Source organism: Haemaphysalis longicornis, unplaced genomic scaffold (assembly GCF_048455015.1).
Source record: "Haemaphysalis longicornis isolate Haplotype H1 unplaced genomic scaffold, Haemaphysalis longicornis Haplotype H1 scaffold_4, whole genome shotgun sequence".
Lineage (NCBI taxonomy): Eukaryota > Metazoa > Arthropoda > Arachnida > Ixodida > Ixodidae > Haemaphysalis > Haemaphysalis longicornis.
The window spans coordinates 198,550,109-198,576,909 of record NW_027526361.1 but is presented as its reverse complement, the minus strand read 5'-3'; the positions used below and the strand labels follow the sequence as shown (position 1 = coordinate 198,576,909).

Below are 26,801 nucleotides of genomic sequence, written 5' to 3'. Positions count from 1 at the left end.
GATGCTCCACTTGACCGTCGAGAACACTCCGCCCAGAGTTCCTGACGCGATATCGCACGTGCTCTTCTCCTCGCCAATTCACGTGCGTTCTCGCCTCAAGTTGCAAGCGCAGGAAACTTGTAATACAGCCGCGGAGGTCACTAATTCATATGCCGCAGGTTCTAGCACGGGCCAACGCGGTCCACTTTGGAACAGATGTGAAAGCCTGCGAGCAAAACGATGCGGGCCTGCCAGTTATGGAGAACTTTCAACGGCAAGTTCGGAAATCCATGCGAGGTGCAACGGCCGGTTCTCCGCCGAAGGGAGAGATGGGGCGATGGAAAAAGAGCGTCACTCCCGAACAAAGAGAAGATTCCACGACTTAAGTCAAATCCAAATATCGCGCCAGTGAAGCGGCGGCGAAACATGAGCGAGTCGCAAACGATTCAGAGTTATGATACCACGGACATTGTACGTATTTTCATGCCGTTCATTGCTCTTTGAGGGAGCTAGCGATGACACGACGCAGAAAATTTGACCGAATATTGAAGCATAACCACGCAGCAAACTTGGCCGAGTCTACAAGCATTACTACGAATAAACGTAGCCGAACCAAGAATAAGCTAGAGGGGGCCTCTAGCTACGCTGTTTGCCCTGTTTACGCTGTGTGCACTTCCTTTGAGCAAGTTGGTGCATTATGACTGAAACGAATTACAGGGCGACTTATACAACGACAGTAAACAAGGACGGCGGGAGAAGCGAAGGGAGCCCTTGTCCCGTCACCCTTTACTGTCGTAGTATAAGTCGCGCTCTATTTTTTTTCAGGCATAAAGTTTGCCCCGTCTTCGCGTGCCTGTAGCGAAGCAGCGCCAATTTTTTGCTGCGTTACCTAAGCGACGCAAGACTTGCTTCTTTATGTGGTCTATTGTTGCGGCATCAGTTCTGTTTTGTTTTATTGTCAACAGGGACTTAAAAAACTAACTAAATCAAATTTTGGTCTAGCCTGTATTCAGGCACGTAGCCGTAATAGGTATTATTTTTGATGTCCAACTCTACGCCCACCGGAAACTGTTTCCATATTATTCAACACGTTCTACCTCTACCAGACAACGGTTTCTTCGTGGCGTGCGTGACAAGAAACATCAAGAGCGGCTGCGGAGGGTAAGGGCGGTTTTCAATCATGGAGCGCAGAGTGGATGGCAAGTCGAATTTTCCCGGGCCCGCGCTCGCGGAGACGGGCGCATTGGCGCCACCAGGCTTTGTCGTCTGCTTTAGCGATGGTTGGCTTGGGACGGTTTTCGCGAGGCTTCGCGTACATTGCGCGCTTCCTTCACACGGCTTCATTCCTGAAACTTCAACAGCACCTTCTCGATAACCCGAACACGACAAAATTAAGTGGTCGTACTGCAAAGATACACTAAAGATTGGTTTGCAGGGCGGAAAAACAAATTGTACAGACCACATTACAGACACCTGCCTTTTTGCACTACCATTTTTCGCACTGCTCGCCACGAATGAAATCCGTTTTCTAAATATCTCAATACCAATTCGATTGTCCTTTAACAGGTATTACAAAAGGCGAAAGGCCCAACTGGTTCATATATATAGCAATTATAAAAGTTCCTTCAGCTTTCTTGCAATTCTCAAACTTACTAAGGTATTTTAAATCGGTACCCACCACGGTGGCACAGTAGCTAAGGCATTGCGCTGCTGAGCACGAGGTCGCGGGTTCGATTCGCGGACGCGAGGGCTGCTTTTCTGATGGAGGCGAAACGAAAAAACGTCCGTGTGTACGAGATTGCTTCTCACGTTGAAGATCCCAGGTGGTCAAAATTAATTCGGCGCCCTCCAGTACGGCGCGCCTCATCACGTGCTCCGTCGGCGCGTTAAACCATACAATCAATCAATCAAATCAATTAAATCGGTAGAAATGGGAATCACTAAGCTCTCATGCCGAATTGTTTCGGTGTCCGCGCATGTGTCACGTGGTGGTGTAGCCCCGAGACAGCACATTAGGTGGCTAAGTTCCGCTGTCTCACCCTTGAATGACGCCCCTCACCGTTTTCTTTTCTGCCGACGCACGTCCAGGCTACAGCGCATCATCCGCTGCTCTAGCACGGCTGTGGCTGACGGTTATGCATTCATGACGCCGCCACTGCGAATTCTAGATAATGGCAGGCAGAATCTCTCTTTGTAAAGCAACGCATATGAATTAATGTGACGTCGCTTTGGCAATTTTAGTGGGTGTCATTTCCAACTTTGCTTTCCAACCACCTTCACAGCTTGGATTCGAGCCATTGTTTAAGGGCGTTACCGACTCACTAAGCGCACCGTATAAGAGAAACTTTTATAACGGCGGTTACTTCACTGGTTGGGTAGAGAGTTTTGATAATTTGTAAATAGTTATAGCGTCGCCGGCGGCACATTTGTGTTCTCGATTTATCGGAAATTATTGTCGCGATTTTGAAGATAGGAACACATGTAAGATATGCCTACAAGTTGTTCTGCAAAGTAAACGCCGAAAACTCGAACTGCGATACCAATTACATTCTGAAACAGGAAACCGCAATATAGCTTGCATATGTTGGTTACGTTACTTATTATAGGCGAGACTTCCCTTTATACCGCTTTGTATTGGTTCGGTATTGATAGTCGTCCTGCTGATTTGGCTGCAGATGAAGCGGTCTTTTCTCTCGCATTCTTTTTTGTGAGCATGTCCGTCTCACAGTGCAGTAAAATAAACCTTATTTCGTCACGTCTATTTATTAGCCCTGCCTGCAGAGTTCGTTATGTCGATGTTAATACAACTCACTTTGACATTGAACACACTCAGAGACAGGAAACCAGCTACCTTAATCAGAGAGCAAAGTAGAGCAGCAGATATCATAGTTAAAATATAAAAAAGATGGAGTTTGGCTGGCCATGTACTAATACGAACCGACATTCGGTGGACAATTAAGATAACAGAGTGGATACCAAGAAATAGGTCTAGAAGAATTGAAAGGCCACTAACTCGGTGTACGGATGAAATATGGAACTTGGGGGTAAACTCTGGACTCGAGCAGTGCAGGACAGGAGCGGTTGCAGGTCAATGGGAGAGGCCTTCGTTCTGCGTTTGAACTGAGTAGGCTGATGATGATGATGCTGGTATATATCACATATAGAAGCAAACGAAAAAAGCGTCACTCTAAAAGTGGCAGCGTTTGCTGATTTAGGGCAAGAAAACTTGCATTCAGGTGAACATTTTGACTCTTTCCAGATGATCCCTTTCTGAATATTGTAAGCACATGTGAAAGGTCACCTCAATGCACCGTGGGGCACACAAGTGGTAAAACTGACAATCTTTAACAGGCTTCTAACTCAAACTAAGTTTGGCGTTCACATCATTCCGCGTGTGTATCAAAAGAGCGCGCATGGTCCCAAGCTCTAGGACGCTTTTTTTTCGAAAAACATTCTATTAGTAGATGCAGGCTGCATCCACAGACAAAATTAAAATAAGCAAATAAGTATTGTCAAATAAGTATATGGTCGAGAATCTCCTGGGAATATTACGATGGTGTAATAGCAAAATGGCATTCTGAAACGCCATCTGGACAGGCAACTGCTTTGCACAATAAAGACACCCTTCCTGACAGTGACCCAACTTTGAGAAATACTGTTGGCCGACGGAAGTTCGAACACAACTTCCTCAATCCGAATTCACGCGGAAGTACGGCATTTTTATTCAGTACAATCCAGAAGATCGAACGAATAAAGATGCTGCATGCTTCAGTCAGAATTGAAATAGAAAACCGTCACTGAAAATGCCATCTGACAGCGATCGCCGCATCGCGCAAGCATCCCTCTGGGCCGTTAGCATACCTAAAGTGACAGAATATCAAGCAGATGGGCGTTTTAAAAGACCTATTTTAAGAAAAATCAATTGAAGTGCATTACACCTTTACTCAGTACGATTCTACAAAAACAAACAGCCCCGTCCTTGTCAAGCCTGTAGGGGATCAATTAGCATGCGGTCGTGTTCGACGCCGCCAATGACTGAAAAATGGCTAAGGCCGAGATGGTAGGAACTCTTCTCGAAACTGTAATATGAATCCCGCAGGCATCCCGTCGTAACAGGATAAAGCTATCCTAACTATACACGGCTTTGTTGAGTCTTCCAAGAAGCCCAAAACGATGCCCACGCCATTGGAACGCTGATATGTTTTCGCCGATTGTCTTGTTGGAATCCATGTGAGGGTATTTTTCTTGTTCAACACTAGGGACAGCTACTCGTAAAGAAACTTCTTTCACTTCAGTGCGGCTTTCTCTACCTATTCGCAGTTTCCTTCAGCGGGAATAAAAGCGCTTGGATTGGAAACAAAGGCGAAGGCGCTACGGGTCTCGGCTGACCCTGGTTACCTATAATATTGTCTTCTGATTCAAATGCCACACATGTTCGCCCACACTCCAGCTTGTTTTTCCAGACCCCCTTTGTAAAATGTAGTATAGCTGGCATTTTTGCTTTTGTTCTCTCGCGTAGAGTGAATGCATGTTCCATTAATAAGCAGACTAGGTTAAGAGTCTAGGCAACCTGACCCCACCCATTTGAACATGTACTTGCCTGCTGCCGTACTTACTGTGTTAATTGCTCCCTAGCTTGCTTGCCCTTTCCTTCGATGGTTGACCTTTTGGTAATGGCATCTGATGACCTGTTTAATTTTGAAAATCTTTCTCGCCGGATTGGCCACGATTACAAGTGCACAACACCAGATGGTAGTAGTACAATTTATAGTAGAATGCGTAGTATGTATAACATGTCTTCCTGGTACGGCGTTCTAGTAGCCAGCCGTTGCTACCAGGACGGACATCGAGTCGCCTGAAGAACAATGTTTGCTTGGACAAGTTCACGTTGATTCACAACTGCCACATTGATTGCCCGTCCTCTGGCATCATCCCCGTCTCGCCGAGTTGGCGTCCCGTACATTTTGTGTGCTTTTTGCTCTTTTTTTCGTGATTTCTCTTTTTCGAACGTTGCCTTACGGGGCCCACACTTCTTTACAGGTTTCACCGTCTCACATAAAGTACACAGATTCAAACAGATTCCTCGCGCAAAAGTTAAGTTTAACATAAGTTCAACATAACAAAGCAGTTTGATCATAACAAAAGAGGAAAGCACAGATCATACGCTCATGCATTTAGGCAAATGAAGTTCAATACTTCTACTCCTATATCGATGTGCATATATTAAGCGTTTATGACGCCTGTCCAGCCATGTAACGTAATATAAGGCAAACACAGTCAGATAAAGATACATCCCACAAAAGCACACAGGGAACGCAGTGTAAATAAGAGAAGAGGCATGCATTGTTAATACGTACACTAAAATCTCGATTAACGGAAATCGCTTAAACAGAATTGCTGCTTAAATGGAGCAGTGGCCTGTAAGCTGGTTGGTTTTGTATTCAGACAACGAAAAAAAACTCCCGGTGATCGGAACTAAAATTTCCGCGCCACCGTGTAAACGGAACCAGAAATGGAACTTCTGAAAACCATTGGCATGAGAAGCAGATTTTTACTGTTACGGCTGTCTCGTTTTTTTTTTGTTCCTACATGTTTTTTTAAGCATCGTTGGATTCGTAATCCTCGTCTTGTTAGGGGTCAGCCGTGTTAACGCAACGAGTGCAACATCGCAGTTCTTGTTCCAGTCATTCGATCTCGATTCAAAATGTTGAGGTTACAGCGCTCAGCTCCTGCCACCTCGTTTGTGCCATTGTTGTGCTATTAACACTTCATGTCCACGTTGCCGTCTTCTAAATTCGATGGCCCTTAAGCACTCGTGAAGTTTAGGCCTCTAGCTTCCGTGATGATGCAGTTGCAAGGATTCAAATAAAAAATATTTGACGCGTTTTGTAGTGCACTGCGACTCATTGTTGCCAAATTAACTTTGTGAATGCTGTGCCTAAACTTTCTTCAGCTACTTTCACCCTCCATTCACCCTCCTGCATCCATATCAGCTACATTCACCCTCTAGTGCCTAGAGTTCGAAAAAATGGTATTAAGAGTGTGTACGCACAAAAATTTGCACTTTTACACATCTATCTAAGTAAACGGAACACCTTTTAAACGGAACAAGTTTTTTCGGTCTATGGAAGTTCAATTTATCGAGAGTCTACTGTAGAATGTACTCAATGAATCTGGGTACACTGTAACAAATACAGCATAAAAGAAGTTGCGTGTTGGAACAAATCTAGCAATGGTATTGAGGTTCAAGTGAAAAGAAACAATGCTTCACAGTGTCCCAACTGTTATACTAGTACCAAGAAAACAATGCATTCGCTATTGAATGAGCCAAAGGATTTGTTGAAAATCATGGTTATGTGACTCCTGTTGCATATTTTGGTAGCTTGATAAGGGATGGTTTATTTCCGATATATAATTGGAATTGTGAACACTGTGGGGAACGTGTATACCGCGTACGGGCGTCGGCGGTAAATAGGGCTTACTCACCACTTTGACTGCCACACATTAAGGCGCCAATATGTAGTCACAAACTAAATGGTACACGCGACCATAAGAAAATTAGAGGTATTATTTTGAATAATCCTATGGGTGGGGAAGTTAGCGATTCTGAATACGCAGAATAATTCAATGCAGCATTTGCTTCCGTGTTCACAAACGAAACTAACAGTCCCCTTCCAATTGTTCTGTGGAGCATCGTCTCAGTAATGCCCAGTATTGATTTCATCGCTGCCGAAATATACCGTTAATCGACAAACTAAAACTCTCTTATTCAGCTGAATCAGACCATATTAACTGTAAATTTCTGAAAAATACCAAACACGTATATTTTGTATATTTGTCAGTCATTATCCACAGGTAACCTACCAATCTATTAGAAAATAGGAAAGGTCACTTCAGTCTTGAAATCAGGTGACAGATCACGTCCGCTCAATTATCCCTCTATTTCCTTAACAAGCGTGCCTTGAAAGCTCATGGAGCACGTCATTTACACCGAAATCACGCACTGCTTTGACTCTAATCACTTTTTTCATCCCGCATAGCACGGATTTAGAAAAAAAAGTTTCGTGTGAAACTCAACTTCTTTTTTTCGTTCTTGACCGGCCCACTAACCTAGACAATATTATACAGACTGACGGCATCTTTCTCGACTTTGCAAAAGCATTCCACAAAGTACCCCACAATCCCCTGATGTTAAAACTTATGAAATAAACTTGGAATAAAAAATCTTAACTTGGATTCGACAATTTCTGACTGATCATTCCAAATTTGTTACTCTTAATGGACATAACTCTTACCCTCTGGCAGTAACATCAGGCGTCCCGCAAGGATCTGTTATCGGCCCCGTATTACTCCTAATATATATCAACGATGTACCTTTCGATGTATCCAGCAATATTCGTATTTTTTCAGACGATTGTGTAATATACCGCACCGTTACTAACACATCAGCTTAAGTTACATTGCAAGACGATACTAACTATGTGCTTAACTGGTGCAATCGTTGGCTCGTAACACTAAACCCTAATAAATGCTAGTTCCTCTCTTTCCACTGTCGCCGCCGCCCCCTCACCTATTCTTATCAAATCGGTAACGTTGCATTGGAAAATTTCATCACTTATAAGTACTTGAGAGTCGCTTTGAGTAACGATTTATCATGGCGCGCACATATTACCAACATCATATCATCAGCTAACAGATCGCTTGGTTTCTTGAAATGACACCTACATCATGCACCCCTTCATGTAAAACCGCTAGCCTACAAAACTTTAATTCGCACCAAACTTGAACACGCTTCGCCTATCTGGAGCATACTTAACCGACGCACAAGAATCAGTCCAGAATCGAGCGGCAAGATTCCTTCATTTCTCACATTTGTACAACGTGAGTTTTTCATCTCCTTAACAAGAATCTGATCTTTTAAAGCTTAGCATTCGTCGCCGAGTTGCCAGCCTAATTTTATTCTACAAGTTCTATCACAGCCAACTCGGTCCCCCGCCCTGTATCTTGCCTCCTGTCCGCATATCTCGCTTTAACACTCATTCTTTTCATGCCGCCCCGGCCACCTGCCCGTACCCCGGCATTTGACGCCTCCTCCTTTTTTCGCGAAGCATCCGACAGAAATGGCCTTTCCGCTGATCTTGCCACCCGAATGTTCCACTCAACATTCACACACAATGTCACTCGGTTCTTCTCAATTTCAATATTGAAGAGTGTTTCTTTTTGTACCCCTGGTTGTTGCTTTGTCTGTTTTTTTCTGTTTTTCTTTCGACAATGTGTTACGCCTGTTAATATTTATACCGATACTGCATATGTATTTTTTCCTTTGTGTAGTGGTTACCCCTGTTCGTACTTATACCCATCCTGCATATGCATTGTCTTTGGTGTATTTCTTTCCCACCCCTTATGTAGAACCCCCTCTAGGTGTCTTTAAGGTTATAAAGTAATGTGATTTGATGTGATGTGATAGTGGCCTATTTTTCTCTGTGCGCCATGTTACCTTCGTTTCTTTATTTCAGTTTGAGTTTTGAGTGACAAGTTTGCATTGCCACGTGATTATGACCACATCATCAGGGCGGTCGAGCTCAGGTTTATTTGGGTTGCGACGGCTGTGGCATGGCGATGACAACCACCGCACAAGAGGGTGCCACTCCAGGGCACGTGCCAAGCGTGACCTGAGTGGGAGTCATTTGGCTGTGAATATTGCGACGCTGATGAGGACATTGATGAAAGCGTCGCTAGAGAGCTCCCCCTTATCCGTTGGATAGATTACTCGAATTGCGTGAGCAATCGTCGGGTAATCCGAGAGAGAGAGAGAGAGAAAGAGCAAGCGTAGCGCGGACGACCGTCGACTGAGAGATCGCGCGCCCGAAGAAGGGGAGACCACGGAGGGAGAGAGGGCGCTGCAAATGCGCACAGCGCGCTTGCGCCGCGCGCAGCTCCGCCCACCTGCGGAGTGAGAGAACGCACCGCACTGCGCGCGCAACTGATGTTGGGGGAAAGGGCACGCTACTACGGCGAAAGGAGAGGGGGTGAGCGGAGGAGAGACGCAGCTGTGCGGACGCGGACGACGACGACGACGGACGCAGGACAGGGCCACCGGCAAGAGATGGAGTCCTCTCAGCGTCGCATCTAAAGTTATGCACCCTTCCGTCACACGACGACGCAGGTTGAACACGAAGCTTTCTCGTGCCCGATTCTTTCGTTGTCGTCTAGCCTTTCCAAACCGCTTCGACCATGTCAACATGGAGCAATCAGAAAGACGCCAGCTGTCTAGAGCGAGGGACCCAGGCTCGTTTCCGCCTACCGAAAGTGTTTTTCTCTTTCACTTCACCCGTTTTCGCGTTACACACGAAATCAGTGCGAACATTAAATCTTCGCTTTAAAATGACCCGACTCGTTGTTTATACAACGCGGGAAACAAAGCGACAGCTTGGTAGGGTATTCGGGAGCGGACCAGAAAGTAGATAGCTGCAAGTGGATAAGATACGGTGAGGGGGGTGCTGAAGGGAAACACTTGTAAATATAAACATCTATACACTGTGTTTGTATGTAGTCCGAAATAGTCCATCGGGTAGTCAGAAGTCGAATGACTGGGGTTGACTAAATGGTACGACCGTCCAGGTCGGCGGCGAGGTAGCTTCCGCGATGTCGGTACTCTCGGGGGGTCGGAGCTGGGAGTGCGGGGCGGATGCGGGGGTGGTAGTGGGCCGACTGAATCTACGGTCGGGGGTTTGAGCAGCGGGCACACCTGCAATGAAAGATACAGGAGGAGCACCTGCGCAGTCTCACGTTACTTGAAACAGCCGCTTTTGTGGGCTTTGATTGATTGTGGGGTTTAACGCGCCGACGCAACGCAGGCGATGAGGCGCGCCGTAGTGGAGGGCTCCGGATTAATTTTGACCACCTGGGGATCTTTATCGTGCGCCGAAATCTCGTACACACGGGCGTTTTTGCTTTTCGCCTCCATCAGAAATTCGGCCGCCGCGGCCGGGAATCGAACCCGCGACCTCGTGCTCAGCAGCGCAACGCCTTAGCCACTGCTTTTGTAGGCTTCAGTAGATACTTCTTCATCGACGGCCAGAGTAATTATAAGCGACATTTATGTTTTCAGGATATTTTAATGGCTCACAAATTTTAGGACCAGGTATAGCAGAGCTCACCAGAAGGTTTTTTAACTGCACCCGCACTGAATAGTGTTTTTGGCGAGAAATGAACTTTTCCTTCGTATGGGAAGGAATATGGGCCTTGTGCCCTGCAAACGCGGTACGCAGAAAAAAAAATTCCGTTGCTTTGAAGTGAGGCTGAATGGTAATCGCGTGAGGTATGAGCTCTTATTACACTTTCTCAAAAGAAGTGAACCAAAATGGTTAGAAAGGGACAGAAACACTTAAAAACAACCCGATATTCTGAAAAGGTTTCAGAGCGACCCTTAGACGAAATAGGCATGAAAGCGGCCGCACGTTTAACAGAAACTACAAGCGAGCAACGCAATATTGTAGGAGCCCGTCTACGGGAGCTTGAACTCTCGCTTCACCGTTGCACGATGTTAAAGCGAACACAAACACACAAAAAAAGACTCACCACGTCGCGGTATGCTGCTCCGCGTTAGATGGCTCACAAATTTAGTCGGTAGAAAAACAGGATGCAATAAAGTATTCCCTGGGCGCGGCACGTGCCCAGCATCTGTTGCTACCAAAGCTACGCACAGGAGAGTACCTATGAAAACTACGCTATTTTTTTCTCCGCACTTTGCGAGGCACAGTTCACGGGGGAAATCAATCAAAGGTCGCAGTAAATGTCGCCGAGGTGGGACTGTTTCTGCTTGTTCATTTGTAGTCCAAAACCGAAGTCTTTATTCTATGTGCTCTCATGTATACCTATTGAAGGAAGGTGTAGGAGGAAAAGCTGCATTGCCCGCGTTCGCTTAAACATTATCCAAGCGGCCTGAATTAAGCGGCGCCCCGGAGAACTCATTCGGTTGTTGTTGCCTTTGATAAGTGCTTCATGCAGTACTAAACAACAGGAAGCTTAGTCATAAACGTGTGGTGTAAAAAAAGGGCAGCAGATGTTGTGCAATACCCAAAGTCCGCTGTTTCCTCACAAAACCTGATAAAACATTTCACGCGGATCAGCAAAAAACATGCAAACGCGCCGTGCGCAGAGTTTGATTACGAGAATTAAAACAGGAAATTCTGCGTGACATTGCAGTGGGATTAAAAGGCCTCTTTTTGAGCATCTACACTCAAGCTGCACCACGTAAAATTGTGCCCGCATTTCTATTACCACTCTTGTTGCTTCTGTAACACATAACACATTACATACATTACACATTTATACACACTGAGATTGTTTTTGCTTTTATTCCTTTGCTTCAGCATTAAGAAGTGTCGATTACCGCAGCGGATGTTTTTCTTTACTTCCAATATACGTGCACCTACATCCTTTGAGTAATCTTTCATGCACAAAGACCCACTAATTTCTTCTTGTGGTTCGAAGTATTCTCCACGGGAGTACTTTTTTCTGCAAGAGAGGTTGAGCATCGACTTACTGCACGACCATGTACCCCTACCTTTTACGTAGAGGTCCAGCAACACTGTTCAAGCATCATCACTCTTCTCCTGTAGGTGTCCCCTAGTTTGAAAGGAGCACATTTACAAATAAATAGATATAATAATCTTTTCAGTGTAAATTGCGGTACATAAGGCCCCGCTTCTTGATAGGGGATGGTGCATCATCCGGTGCATCATCCGGAGATGTCAGCAATGTTAAATGCAGCATGGCAAGGGGGCGGTGGAAATATACATTATTCAATGCTAAATGTGAGAAAGTGAGCCAGCAACTGACTGGGTGAATGGGTTGGCAAGTCACTGACTAAGAGAGTGACGGAATGTGTGAACGAGGGAAACGGAACAAGTGAAGTATCGTTTAACCCAACAATAACCACGCAAAAAATTGAAGAAGACTTCGAAAGCCGAATGACAACTTGTCAAGGACGTCCTTCTGAAAGAAAATATCATGTCTCGTATCATACGGTACGAGTGGAATGGCAGTCTGAGAGAGCAACGTTTTCATGAGAGAGACACAACTTCGGCAAACTTTTAGGCAGCTCATACAATATACATGCTTGCATCACTTTCAGGTTATATCCGAACATATCATGTTTGTCTTCACAAAGGTATTACGAAGTGTAGAGTTTACTTGCGTTAGCACGGAGATCATGGCGCCTAAGAATATTCAGGCGCCTTCTGTGCTAAGAAATGTTATAAGAAACTGGGCCTTCATACAGCCATTAGTAGGGATTGGGAATTTTATCAAGTTTATTCGCGATATACAGAAAAAACTGAACAAACTCATGGTAAAGCTTTTGTACCATAAAAAGGCATAAAAGACCGTGTTTGTTCAGAAATTTGCTATTGACGACCACTTCATTGGCCTCCGGGAGAAGGGGCGCACGGGGCAGAAATTTCGTTTTCCAGCGGAAAACACGAGCACGGCAGTGCACCATAGGCGCCGTATTCGTCGCTGATTTTCCAACCTGTACTGCCCAGGGTTTGCCACTGTAAAAGCCGGGTTTATTCTACGCCTGCAACCCCAGTAGCAAAAAAAAGTCGTCTCACCGACGTCACACCTATGTTCAGAATCAACTGTCCTTTCATCTTTGCAAGTAATCCACATTCACAGACTTGAATGGCCCATGATTTATTCTCCGATCATGTTTCAAATTCAGACGCACTGACGAAGTTGATTTGGCTGAAATTGTGCTTCTAGCACAATATATATAGATATGTAGTCAGCGAATCCTTTTCATATGCCTAGATCTGCGTGATAAGAAAATCGGTCCGGTGCCGTCACATTTAAAACGAACGCTACAAGAAGCGCCTTTGTGACGTAGTTTTTGGGCTAAAAATGGACGGACACGAGAAAAAAAACAGGACAGGAGGTAACTAACTCGTTTTTTACCGTGAAGCGCAACGATATATATAAGAAAAGAAAGGAGGAAGACGCGCAGATGAGCTGTGCGCACTACTTCATTACCCCATTTAGGAGGCTACGGGAGGGCGATGTCAAACCAACTCATCTCGCAGGAATACAGAGATATGGACGTATGGCTAACACACTCGCCTCTTTTATTCTTCATGTTATAGGTCTTCAAACGTTTACGGGCTGTGTGGAATCGGCATCTGCTTAGAATTTTCGTATGGCCAACCATCGGCTCACACGATGCGCATTTTTCGTCAGTGAACGATAGATGGGCCCCACCACTGCAAAAAAATACGTATCACACGCGAAGAGCTCCTTTCACATTGCTAATCTGCTGCCATTATTTTTTGCGATCACTAGTTATCTCCGACGAATTTAGCCTTACACCGGTAATGAAAAGCACTAGGGATTAGCTTCTATAGCGCATGTACATGCATAAAAAACAATACCCGCCCGACAAACTCAGCGCTAGTTGGTTCCATTCCTCTGGTCTCCCATTCTACATCAAAGGTTCGACAGAAATATCCGCTCATAATGAACACTCAGTGCTTCTTATACGTGATTTGTGCGGCCTTCCTCGGTACGCTTGTCAAGCTGTGTTCCGTTAAAAATTTCTTCCCTCTGCCGGTGCTCCATTAGTGAGACGAAAGAGCAAATCAGCTGCCCAGCGGTCATCATTTTCACCAACCATAGTTTTCGTTTTTTTTTCTTCGTTCCCGCGTCAAATTTTCCCCACGTGCGCTGTCCTGAGTCGTCCTCTCCTAATGAAGCCTATTTTTGCGCTGCGTGATTGATGAGCGACTGGAATGAGAGTTCAGTAGATTACTGAGCGTTTTCTGTCCAAGTCCTCGCTCCGCCTCCTCCGGTCATGGCCAGTTCGTTAGAGCCGTTAGCAAAAGGAGTCTTGAACTATTCAGTTGTTTTTTTTTTACTTATTTTGATCACCCATATAGATTCGGAGGTATTGTTTTGCTTTACCTGTGCGAACACAAAGACTGAGCAAAGCGCCCACTTCTGGGATCTATACTTTTGGGGTAGCACTTTTTCAGAAATGACTTTTCATTGTAGTTATTCTACAGTGATTCAATTCGGCGATTTACGATCGCTTGCAAATGATACCGCACTACTGAGTGCAAATACCTAATGTGGTTATTTTGCATGTATGTATATATGTGAGTATGTATGCACGATTGATTGATTTACTCATTGATTGATTGATTGATTGATTTACTCATTGATTGATTGATTGATTGATTGATTGATTGATTGATTGATTGATTGATTGATTGATTGATTGATTGATTGATTGATTGATTGATTGATTGATTGATTGATTGATTGATTGATTGATTGATTGATTGATTGATTGATTGATTTCCGCGATTAGCGCACCAAATCTACACATGGGCTACGAGACGGCCGTAGTGGAAGGCTCCGACAATTTTTGACAACCGGTATCTTAACATGCGCACAAAACCCGACCGACGGACGTTTTCGCTTTTCGCCGTATCAGAAAAGCATCTACTGAGGAGGATATGTATGTATGTATTGCTGTGTGTATACAGCCTAGCAGTCGTCCCTAAAATGATTTCTTTTCCGCATTAATATCGGAGAAGCGCAAATGTATTTCTGGAAATGCTTAGTACACATATCCAGCCACCATGCCATAGCAACTTGAGGTGCTGTTGCCGTACATATGCTCCTCGCAATGCAAAACCATGCTGCGTGTAGCCGCACGCCCCTACAAGTTGCGGAGTATTGCGTTCGCTCCGAATTTAATCCTGGGAAGACACGTGCGTGGCTACCCTCCTCCCGGGAGTGAGCAGGAAGAGAATATCCGCGTTAACAGGAGGCTTCGACCCACCTGCAAGAAGAGGAATGTGAAGGTATTGGTGGCTAGTCCTCGAGATGTACGTTCCAGAAATGAGACAGGCATTTAAGGCGGGCGTATAAGACGGAGACGAATATTTATCGAGGCGGAAATTATAGTCACAAATTGAATGCGAAACTAAAGTCAATCCTAAACACGCACGTTTCCGCGACGGCAGAACTAGCAAAAATTCACAGTTTAGACTAGAAAACACACCCGTTAGAGTTTAGGTGGGTCACGCGGTCTCCCGCACTCGATTAAGTCTGTGCAGGTACATTCCCGCTTGTCCGCGACCTCTTTATGTTGAACACAAGGTACACAACCTTGTACAGTCGAAGTTGGTGATTTAATGCGTGGTGGACTAACATCTTATAATCACCGCTGGCAAAAATCCTGTCTGGGTCTCCGGGCGTCCTGACGGTGGCCTTGGTAGTGTATGGCTACTGCAATATTCCAGGCAGCTTTCCGAACCGTGGCTCCTTCGATACACCTCTGCGTCGTCGCCCAGTCACCATCTCACTTCTTTCTACCCCTTCACTGCTGTGTCTTACGCTATTCCGAGGCTACCCTTCCGGCGGCATCTGCTTAATCAACTTCCCCGTCATCGACGTTTGGTCAGACGCACACCCCATTGCTCCCCTCTATATCATCACAAGGATACACCGGAAACAGGATGCGTGGGAACCCTGAAGAATTACCACGCATCGCCCTTGATCTTTCAAAAGTGCAACGTGGGAATGGCTTCGGATTAAAGTTTACGGTTGAGCTTCGGAAAAATAGGAGCTGCAGTTCTTGGACCTGCGTTTAAGATTTGAAGAAGGCCATGTGTGCTGGGTATGCTTGCGTGGCTCTGTGTAACCCCCTCAGTTGCAGTTCAGGGCATTCAAAGTTGGTAAAGAATGGAGCGTGTTTCTCCGTGTTGCGCGCAGCCTTAATCCTGACTTGTGGCAATATGTTGATTAGGTTTGTGAAGTCTTGTGGAGTCCCCGATGTAGAAAGAAAAAAAAAACCAGAAGGATAAGCTGGCCGTGATTACCTATGTGCTCCGTACGCCGCATGGTTTGAAGAAATTCGCTAGTCGGTAATGCATCACAATTGTCTTTTGCGCCGCGCGTAAACTGGAGGGAATGTGAGCACCCGAACACCGAAATCCTATGTCGACAGAAAGGGCAGCCAAATCTGGATGTGGCTCAAAGTATGAGCACAGATATGTGGAATGCGTAACCGGCGTCGTGTGCAAAGTTTACTATCCTGCGGTGCGTCATAGATAGGGCAGACAGGCAGATGTGCCAAACTTAGATTGCGACAACATGCGCTCTCTATAGACAAATGTCCGCGATTTCGTGCCCTAATTCAAAATATTGGCTAGTGTAAATAGGCCACTTCGCATGAGTACGTCAAACGTAAGGGGGCTTGTGGTAAGAGCGATCTTGCGGAACGGCGACAAGGCAAGCATGCCAGCGAGCAGAAGGCAACATATCGCAGTGGGACACGCACCCTCGCTCCCGACATCTCGACTGCGCCTGTCCATGTCTTTTCCGCGGCCGCTTCCAGGTGACGGCCCCGGTATCTTCGGCCGCGCGTTGCGCGGTTCGTAATTCAATTGTTCATGACTGTACATACCACGCTCGTGACCCATGAGTTTCGTTTCTTTTGTAGCCACTACGTTCAGCTCCAAGTTAGGCGCCCCCACCCTTAACGTAAGAGGTGTAGCCAACATGTGCCGACAATACCAAGTGCGACCCCTTTTGCTCGAAAGAGAATTTTATTTGGTGGCCCTGCAGAAAACAAAACTCGAAAGTGTATGAGGTACAGATAGCATGGTGCAAATTGTTTTTTCTAGCTATGAAGTGTGCGAGTCACGCGGTGGGATACTCCGCAGGTTGTTTATTGCTCCGGAAGTTTATTGTTACGGTAGTCTAATCTTTTGGGCCTTTCGCAGTTGCGTGTTTTGCTGCTCGCGATTTTTTGTTGGGGACCCAGAGTTTAGATTTATTTGTGTGTACAGCCGCCGAATATCTTATTAATATCACGGGAGCTTGGACCAGTGGGTGGCTCAGGGCCTTAGCACTATAGAAACGGGCGAAACAAGTGAGAATAGGTCACACAGTTCACATGCTGAGAACGGTCCCGCCAGTGCAACTGTCGTCTACTAGGCTGTTGCTTCATGTGCGAAACCATCCCCCTCCACTTGTGTCAGCCGCCTGGCTTCATTGCCGTGAACAAGGCGCACGAGACATCTCTGTCAACACCGGGCAATGAAGATAGGCGGTTGATTAACAGCGGGGAGGGTCCTGTCGTGATTATGGGAACAGCCTAGCAAGCGACAGTTGCACTGGCGGGACCATACTGGGCATGCGAACTGTGCGGGCTATTATCACTCGTTTCACGGCTTTCTACCGTGATAGGGCGCTGACCCACACGTCGGTCGAAGCTACAGCGATATTCTTTAAAAATTCGGCGGCTGTGGGCCCCAGCAAAGCTCAGGCCCCGCGAGGACTTTGCTGAATGAACAAAGTTTTTTGAGTGTGAAAGAAGCCTTATAGTACTGGAATGCTCTAAGTGTGTATAAAACGTGTGACAGAGCCAATATAAATGCACCAGCAGAAGCTAGTGCGGAGTTGCTAGAGCTCGCACCGCTAAGCACAGCCTGCGCGACGCAAAGTGTTTTCTGAGTGGTTTAGGTACCCACATTTTCACACGCTTTCATGGGTGGGGCCATGCACATCTGGATTTATTATATGTGTCGTCACGGCTAGTTCCAGTGTGTCGTAATTATAACGTAGCATCAAAATCCTTAAATACTTCACCGATAATTGTCTAGCTGCGGTCTTGTTGGGTTGATGAAAAAAAGAAAAGCCAAACTCTAATTGGGCGCTGTGGAAACTGAATGCCAAACCGCGGTAGAATGGTTTATCGGTGGAGCGAGAAAAGGAATGTTGGATACGCGATAATGAACCACCCCGGGAATCGACTCTAAAAAGAATATGCATCAAAGCTACTTTCAAAGTTGACACTCGGCCACATTTGCGGCCTATACTCAGGCACAAAACAAATTTTTACAAACGGGTCGTGTACGCTTGATCGCAGTTCCTCCGGGATCTTTATATCGTCCAGTATACAGACGTTCTTCTATAGTCTCGAGCGGGCAATGTCATCTATGTCAGCCGAGCTTCACGCCATGAAGGAAGCCATCCCGTACATTCTTCGCCAACCGCCAGGGCAATGAACTATCTTCGCAGATTCCAAGGCAGCCTTCCAAAGTCTACTGCGCAACGATTGCTTCAGCATTCACGAACCCGACACTCATAAAATAACTTACTTGCACCACCAGGCTAAAGACACTAAGCACCAAGTGACATCTCAGTGGCTTCCAGGCCTGTGCGGTGTTCCAGGTAATGAAGAGGCAGATGAAGCAGCTCGCAGGGTCCGGCACATGCATAATATGAGGAATGTCTTGTTCACCAAGCATGATGCCTCAGCTATAATAAAGGCACTTGTTTTAATGGAGAGGAACCATATCTGGTATCTTCCAGAGCACAATTATCTGTTTTTATACTACATAGACCCCGAGCTCAGGTTAAGTTGCCAGGGCGGCTTCCGCGCCGACTACAAACTTTGTACCACCGATTGCGCCTCAATGCAGCGCTTACGAAAACTAACCTGTTTCGACTTGGCGCAACCCCGAATCCTTGCTGTGAATACTGCGGATTACCGTAAACTGTTAAGCACGTACTTTTAGAGTGCCCCGCTTACATGCTTCTAAGGTGGTGTTTGGAGCAGAAGATCGAACACCTACGCCCCCGAACAATCAGCCTAAAAGTGCTCCTTGGCCCCTGGCACACCCCTTCAGAACAACGCAAAACACTAATGGCGTTCTTTGAATATCTGGACGAAATGAGCGTCACTGAACTGATTTAACCTACTGAGAACATGACTTTCGTCGATCTGTTCACACAAACTCTATAATGCCTGCTTTTTTCTCCTCTTTTCTTTCTTCTGCCCTGTTATCTATAGGGCATTTTCTACTCTCCCCTACCCATTCTCCCGCCGGGTAGCATGTCGGCGTTACGATTCCGGCAAACCCCTCGGTTTTCTTCTCTAATAAAGAGCTGTCTCTCTTTCTCTCTCTCGATAATTAGGACAAGGGCAACAAAAATTGCTTCGAAGCCTGGGGTGATTTAAAAAAAACCTGAAGATGGTAGCAATTGAACGCTCCAGTAAGACTTACTGCGACGAGAGATAGGAGGGAAATGAGCTCCGAATCCTTTTAGCCGAACTTACAAAGAAATAAAATAAACTCCCCGACAGGTTCGCTTCGGACATGAGAAGCTTGAAAATCAGGATTGAAGCTCAGGATGCCGACAAATACAGTAGAGCAAGAGGAAGAAGTTTCTTGCGGGGGAGTAGCCCCGTAAACGCGCAGTGCCGAATAACAATTACACACACAAGCAGGGGATCAGTCAATATAAAACTGGTGCGATAAAGAAAGAACAAAGGGACATATGAATCCTTTCACTGAACACTACACCAAACCGTTTGGGCAAAGAAAGCCCCCTAAAGGTTGATTCCAAACAGGTTTCTTTTTTTACTTTAACTGAGCTACAAGACTATGGAAAGTCTTCAAGTACAGCAGCTTTAATAGCTTGTATAGAAGATTTAAACCTGTTGACATCAACATATTGTGTTCCCTGCAAAAGATAGGTTTTAAACAAATTGTAGGCTATTCCCCTCACCCCATACATATGTATTTTGGACAGAAGGATTGAGTGATTTATGAGGTCGAATGCGGTTGAAAAGTCTACGTAAATGCCTATTGCTAATTGTTTACGAATTAAAGCATCAATAATGGTTTCTTTTTGCTTTAAAAGTGCAGTTTCAGTAGAACGGTGCTTTCGGCACCATGTGTTGGACATCTGGGTCCTCCAGCTACGGCGCGATGCTCAGAAAGCGGAGCGACCCGTCGTGATACGATGAGGCTTTTATTGGAATCTAGAAGAAGAACGGCGCGAGCCGGCGCAGCCACGAGAGCATGCGACAGCTCGTGATTTCTGTAATTTCTGTCCTTCTCCTGGCACCCTATATCATCAGGTATGGGAGTGTCAAAGAACCCCGCACCTCCCTCCCAACCCCACCCCATCCTATGAGCAGTGGATGGCCTGCCTGACTAGCCCGGACCTCAGGATCCAGCAAGACTTGGTGACGAGGGCCCGGACAGCCAGCCGCAGCCAGGGTATCCTGGACTAAGGATGCCCTCCACCAGGCGGGCGCCCTAACATCTGCGCCTCAGGCTCGCAAATAAAGATTTATCAATCAATCAATCTAAATCCATAATGAAAATCACAGAACAACTCATGCTTGCTAAAATAAGACGTAACCCTAATATGTAATAATTTCTCTATATGTTTTAACAAGATTCGCAATATTGAAATAGGGTCATAATTATTAATAAAGTTTCTTTCTCCAGTCTTGAACACTGGTGCTAATAGGGCTCCTTGCGTCGTCTTAGGCAACTCGACAGTCAGTAATATCAAATCATATATGTGCGTCATAACTGGGCAAACTAAATCTAAAACACTTTTTATATGTCTGATCTCAAATACCTGAGTGCCTATTGAGTGCGTGTTCTTTAAACTATTGCTACAGGAAACTACTTATACATGAGCAGTCGGGGCGAAAAACAGGGAATGAGGGGTATTGAATCCAGCCAAATATTTTTCGAATTTAAAACTGCTGGGACATTACCAATGCCAGATTGCGTAATAAAAAAACCTGTTGTATGCATTAGCTAACGCCACGTTCAGGAGCCCGTACAATGTCCTTCCGTATCCTGAGGTTGGACTACTACGCAATAGAGAGGACCATCGTACCATTTATAATCCGTCTATTGAAGGCAGAATGAGGTACAGAGAGCACGCTCTACACATGAGTACCAGAGATGCCACTCGAACATTAAGAAACAAAAACAAACGCGCGGAGAAAAAAAAGGCGTGATCGCCTGAACAGGGAATTGAGCCCGGACCGTTAGGTTAAAAGCCTAACGCTCTACCGACTGAGCCATCCGTGCCGTTCAGGAGCCCGTACAATGTCTTTCCATATACCGATGTTGGGCTACTACGCAATAGAGAGAACCATAGTTTCATTTCTAATCAGTCTGTACCTCATTCTGCTATCCGGGCCTGTTCAAGAGCCCGTACAATGTCCTTCGTCCTGAGGTTGGACGCAATAGAGAGGAACATCGTACCATTTATAATCCGTCTATCGACGGCAGAATGAGGTACCGAAAGCATGTTCTAGACAAGAGAACCAGAGATGCCTCTCGAAACTTATAAATCAAAAACAAACGCGCCGAGAAAATAAGATGTGCTCGCCCGAACAGGGACTTGAACCATGAACCGTTAGGTTAAACGTCTAACGCTCTACCGACTGAGATCTTTTTTAACCCTTTCTTTAAAATCGGGTGCTATGTACATGGTAAAGAGGCAGTCTTTGCCTTTATACATCAGAGACCATTGACATAACAGAGTACACTCAGCGAAGTGCAACGCACAGGTACACTGGTTCATCTTGAAATCACGGATGGACGCGTCTGTGCAATTGCGCCTCCATTACATTCCACTTGCTGGATAGCTCGTTGTTGGCACTTTTTTACAGAGAGCTGGTGTAGGCAACCGCGTCACAAAAATGCGCCCAAGCGGACTTTGCTTCCTCCCAACAAAGGACGTGGTCCGTGCGAGACTGCCAAATTGCATACAATCCTAACAGCAGGACAATTTCCACACATTTGTCATCTAGGAATTCCTCACTTGTGAGAAACTTCACATCCTTCCAAGTTGGATACAGAGAAATTTCAAATGCTGATCTGACCTCATGCCAGAAATGCGCTGCGTTCGTGGAAAAGAGGAACACGTGCTGAAGGGACTCTGTGTAAGGGCAGAGATCTCAGTTGGTTGACCACGGAACAAAGAAACCTTTGCCAGCCATGGCTTCACCGGCAGAGCTTCCATGTGAAATCTGATAAAAAAATCCTTGACGGCTACCTTAACAGGAAGCCATGGTAATCGTTTCAAGACGCCTGACCCTAATGTACTATCCATTCGTGACCAGTAGAACGGTGCTGGAAAAAGCATATCAATAGTGTCCCAGTACAGTGATTTTCTTTTCACTTCCATTAAGTAGTCCCGTGAGAACCTCTTTTCGAAAAACCGCACCGCCGGTTCCAGCTCCCCGTAAAACTTTAGCACTCGTGACCTTGGTCCCACACCCGCATCTTCAAGCCAGTCTCTCAAAAACCCGCAGCCCAGCTTATCAAATGAGTTCAACCTTACAGGCCTATTCTGCCTGCAAAAAAAGGTACCTCTGAACAATGAGCTGTACCTCAACATTGACCAATCTCAGACCACCTTTGGCTAAACTTAGAAACAGGTTACTCCTGCTCATTCGTTCAAAGCGAGACTCCCAAATAAACATAGCAAAGAATCTATGCTCTCGATTCCCATCGGCTGGTAGGCATGGCATCACTTGAGCAGCATACCAAACAGCAGGAAAGAAAATTGTGTTGCACACAAACGCACGATTTCCAAGTGGTATAGTTCTCTCATGCCACGCACTCACTTTTGCTGCCAGTCCGTTTAGACTGATGGTGTGTTGACCGTTCTGCAGATTGGTGGTATCAAAAACAAACGCCCAGATACATTCCGACTTGGTCAGACCACTGCATGTCCAAGAAGCTCGTTCGCTTGGCGTCCCAATCACCCAACCATGCACCTGAACACTTGTCGCAATGCACTTTTGCACCAGACACATTGCAGAAATCCGACACATGTTGCACCGCTTTGCGCATCTCCTCCTTGTATGCACACACGAGAGTCAGATTATCAGCATTGGCGAGCACTTTCACAGTCTCGTCTGCCAGGCTGATGCCACCGACTGTATTGTCGTTCAGAATGGAACTACAGGGAGGTTCATGGTAAAGTGCGAAAAGTATCGGGGACAGCGGACATCCTTGTTGCACCGACCTGTTGACGAGTATCTTGTTTGTTGTTTGTCCATTGATGACAAGGCACGTTGACACCTCCCTATAGCTAACGGCGATGTACTTCAGAAGACGTTCCACGATGTTGCAACCTTTAAGCCGCCCAAAAAGAAATTTGTGATCAGCACGGTCGCAGGTCTAACTTAAATCCACCTTTAGCACCGCGGCCTTGTCTCCGTGTACCGATGTTGTTTCACAGAGTACGCGCATTGTGTGCAGATTATTCGAGATGCGCCGCTCTTCAATACCATACGCTTGGTGGCCCCCTATGACCTCACTGAGCGCTACGTCGAGTCGCTTTGCCACAATTTTTGCCAGCAATTTGTAAACAGTCGTCACAAGGCTGATGGGGCGAAAGTCGCCCGGGGTCGGGACACGGTTGGAGTGCTTTTTTCGTATTAGTACCGTCAGGCCTTGCCTCATGGAGGTAGGCATCAGATCCCGCTTCAGTATGTCTTCGTACATGGACCAAAGAATTGGCACCAAATCTGATGCAAACGTCTTGTAGAATGCACTTCCTAGGCCGTGGATACCGGACGTTTTCCTAGGTTTCAGCTTTTTAATTGCCCATTCAATTTCAGACTCACAAATGCTTTCATTTGTTTCCTCTCTAATATCATCGCTGACCTTTGGCAACAGATCAGCATAATTCAACGTGCACCCCCGACTCTGTAGGCCATCTTTCTCTTCGAACCGACTTTTGTACATCCCTCTGAACGCCCTTACAAAGTCGTCTTGGCTGGTAAGAATGTCGCCGCCATCTTTCTGTGCCTCTATTCTCTTTCGTGCAGCATGTTGCCCTTCTTTCGTTCGAAAAATCTTGATCGGTTCCTCGTCCTTTTGTTGTGCTTCGAGTTGACAACGAATCATAGCGCCTTTATAGTCGGCTTCCAAAACTGATAGCAGCTGTCCTTTTCATTCTCTAATATCTGTCATCAACTTTCCCGGTTCGGAATTTTCCCCTTCAAGGAGACGTCGAAACGTGCGCATTAAAATGTTTTTCTTTACCTTTGTAAAGCCGCTTTTTCCTGTCCTTTCGCCACAAGAAAAATTTTGCACTCTTCTTTCAATTCTTCCCACGCTATGGCGTTTACATCGCCCCGCTCTCGTACCTGCGTGTATATAGCTTTGATCCCTGAGATCATATTCTCGTCCACATTCTGAGACCACATTCTCCTCGTCTCAAAGGCTTTCGTTAAGTTTCCATAGTTGCCAAGAAGGTGTGGCAATTTCCTTGTTGCTTCGGGCGTCGCCGTTCTCAAACGTGATAGTGACAAAGCTGTGGTCAGAGAACGCCACTGGCGTTACTCGGGAAGAGGCGGTCATGCAAATTAGCTCACTCGATACGTACACGCGATCTAGCCGCACATGGCAGTCCCCCTGCCAGTGCGTGAATGCAGGGGCGAGGGCTGGTGTGCCATCTGCTCCGTCTTGCAAGTCAAAATATCGTAAGAGCTTTTGCAACTCCTTCAAACTGGGGTCAGCTGGCCTTCTTTTTGTGCAGTCACGCGCCTGCAGTATGCAGTTGAAGTCACCCGCGAGAACGGCGCGGCATGGGGTGTCAAGATACTGCTTGAGCTTCGTGAAATATTCTGTCCGTTGCGGCGGGTTATCTGGTGCAAGGATTGAGATAAGCCTGTATTGCTCGCCACGAAGTATTAAATTGACACTGCAAACACGCCCGCTGTCATCCCTTTCATATTCCGTATACACGGTTAAACCCGGCCTTTTCCTTATCATGATTGCACTGCCTGCACTGCGCCCGCACGCGGGCGAGAAGTGACAGTGAAAGCGATTGCGAAAGAATCGAGCCGCGCTATCTAGCTGCTCGTTTGAGGCTAATTTTGTTTCTTGAAGGAATGCTATGTCGATTCTTTCCTGCAAGTGGTTTAAGAGCCACTGCTTGCGCTTACGGCCTGCAAGGCTTAGGCAGTTGAAGATTGCAAGTTTTAGGAAGAGCATCTGGAAAAAATAAAGATTCTTGTTCTTTTCTTTCTATTTGCGAATGGGGCCACTAGCTACGTTGGCGGGTTAAACGGTACGCTTCCGACGTCGTATTTCTATGAGTACGCGTGGCGCGGGGTTAAAGCGAGCCCTTCTTTTAGTGGGCGCGTTCCACTTATTGTTTACATGAGCTGTTTCCCTTCCTGACGCCTCATTTAGTTCATCTTCTGTTTTGGTTCAATCGGCGACAAAGCTGGAAAGCCAGTCACTCCCTCTGCTTCTCTTCCTGACAGCGCAGTTTCCTTTGCCTGTTCTCGCAAGACTTCATATTGAGGCTCTACGCCCATGTCGCTGTCTTTTGTGGTCGACGAACTCGGCTTGCTGACAGAAAGTTCGTTTTGCGGGGGTTTTTTGGGCTCACCGTATTCTCCGGGTTTCCGAGGCGCCTCCATTGACACCTCAGGAGGTGGCGAAGCTACAAGCGGGCTTTGCGTTGTCTCCGACGTCGGCTGGTCTTCGTGCAGTGGTGGGAAGGCCACTGCCTCCCCAGCTTCTTCCTCATCCATAACGGCTTCCATGTCATCCTCTTCACTCTTGCCTCCCGTGACCATAGCGTAGGTCCTTCGGCAATCCGGAGCCTCGTGCCCAAACCTCCGGCACTCAGAGCACCGTGGTATGTTGCAGTTCTTTCTGATATGCCCATTCCTCTTGCACATCAGGCACAAAGGCGACCGTCGGGGTCTATCACAAGGGCATTGCCCCCCTGGATACGCGGCTAATGCGGCAATGTTTCATTCGTGTACCCATCCGTCAAGGTTATGGTTACTGACCTTATCAACGTTTGGGCTCCCTTTAACTTGCTTGTTGGTCAAGTCTCTCTTTTGATGCGGTCAACTTTTCCGAAAGGCTCGAGGGCCTTCCGCACGACGTCGTCGCTATGCTGGTACAGCAGCCAGTGGATCTTGATGCGAATTTCGCCATCGTTGGTGTCGAGCACGAGACATTTCTTGCCCTTGATACGAAGTTCTTTCGCAGCAACTAGGCGGTGCTTGGCTGCCGCGGAGTGCGTCGACACAGCCCAAACATAGTTCATTTGATAGGCGCCAATCGACGCCACATCCTGGATCACTCCCAGTCGTTCCATCTCATCTTCGAAGTCGTTGATGCGGTATTGCCGCCCGGACACATCACAGTGCAAAAACACAGTGTTAAGCGCAGAATTTTCAGTTGGCAGCGGAGGCAGTAAAATACGGTATTCGTCCGAAGAAACAGATAAACCGCGGCCGGCGGCGGCGATAACGAGCTGTCGGAGCTCATCCTTTCCGCACCTTCACAGCTTGGCAGCGGGAAGTGGAATCGACTGAGCTATCCGGGCCCATTCGAGAGCCCGTACAATGTCCATCTATGTACCAATGTTGGATGTCTACGCAATAAAGAGGACCATCACTCCGTTTAAATCAGTCTATCGACGGCAGAATGAGGTACAGAGAGCACGTTCTAGACATGAGTACCAGAGATGCTTCTCGAACTTTATAAACCAAAAAAAAACGCGCCGAGAAAAAAATATGTGATCACCCGAACAGGGACTTGAACCCTGGACCGTTTGGTTAAAAGCCTAACGCTCTACCGACTGAGCTATCCGGGCCAATTCTAGAGCCCGTACAATGCCCTTCCGTATCCTCAGGTTGGACTACTACGCAATAAAGAGGACCATCGTTCCATTTCTATTCAGTCGATCGACGGCAGAATGAGGTACAGGGAGCATGTTCTAGACATGAGTACCGGAGATGGCTCTCGAACCTTATAAACCAAAAACGAACCCTCCGAGAAAAAAAGAAGTGCTCGCCCGAACAGGGACTCGAACCCTGGACCATTAGGTTAAAAGCCTCACGCTCTACCGACTCAGCTATCTTTTTTTTTATTTATTACCGGCTTAGTACAGAACATGCAATACAACCTTTGCACAACACAAGCTTAAAAGCACTGGCCGAG

The 26,801-nt window shown here is 46.4% G+C and overlaps 2 non-coding genes across 2 annotated transcripts; both read right to left on the bottom strand.

Moving 5' to 3' along the window:
* Positions 1-20,825: 20,825 nt before the first annotated feature.
* Trnak-uuu (transfer RNA lysine (anticodon UUU)) lies at positions 20,826-20,897 on the bottom strand. The gene has a single exon. It is a non-coding gene; the product is annotated as a tRNA-Lys (tRNA).
* A 5,484-nt stretch (positions 20,898-26,381) lies between these two features.
* Positions 26,382-26,454, bottom strand: Trnak-uuu (transfer RNA lysine (anticodon UUU)). Its single transcript has one exon. It is a non-coding gene; the product is annotated as a tRNA-Lys (tRNA).
* Between the last annotated feature and the right edge of the window lie 347 nt (positions 26,455-26,801).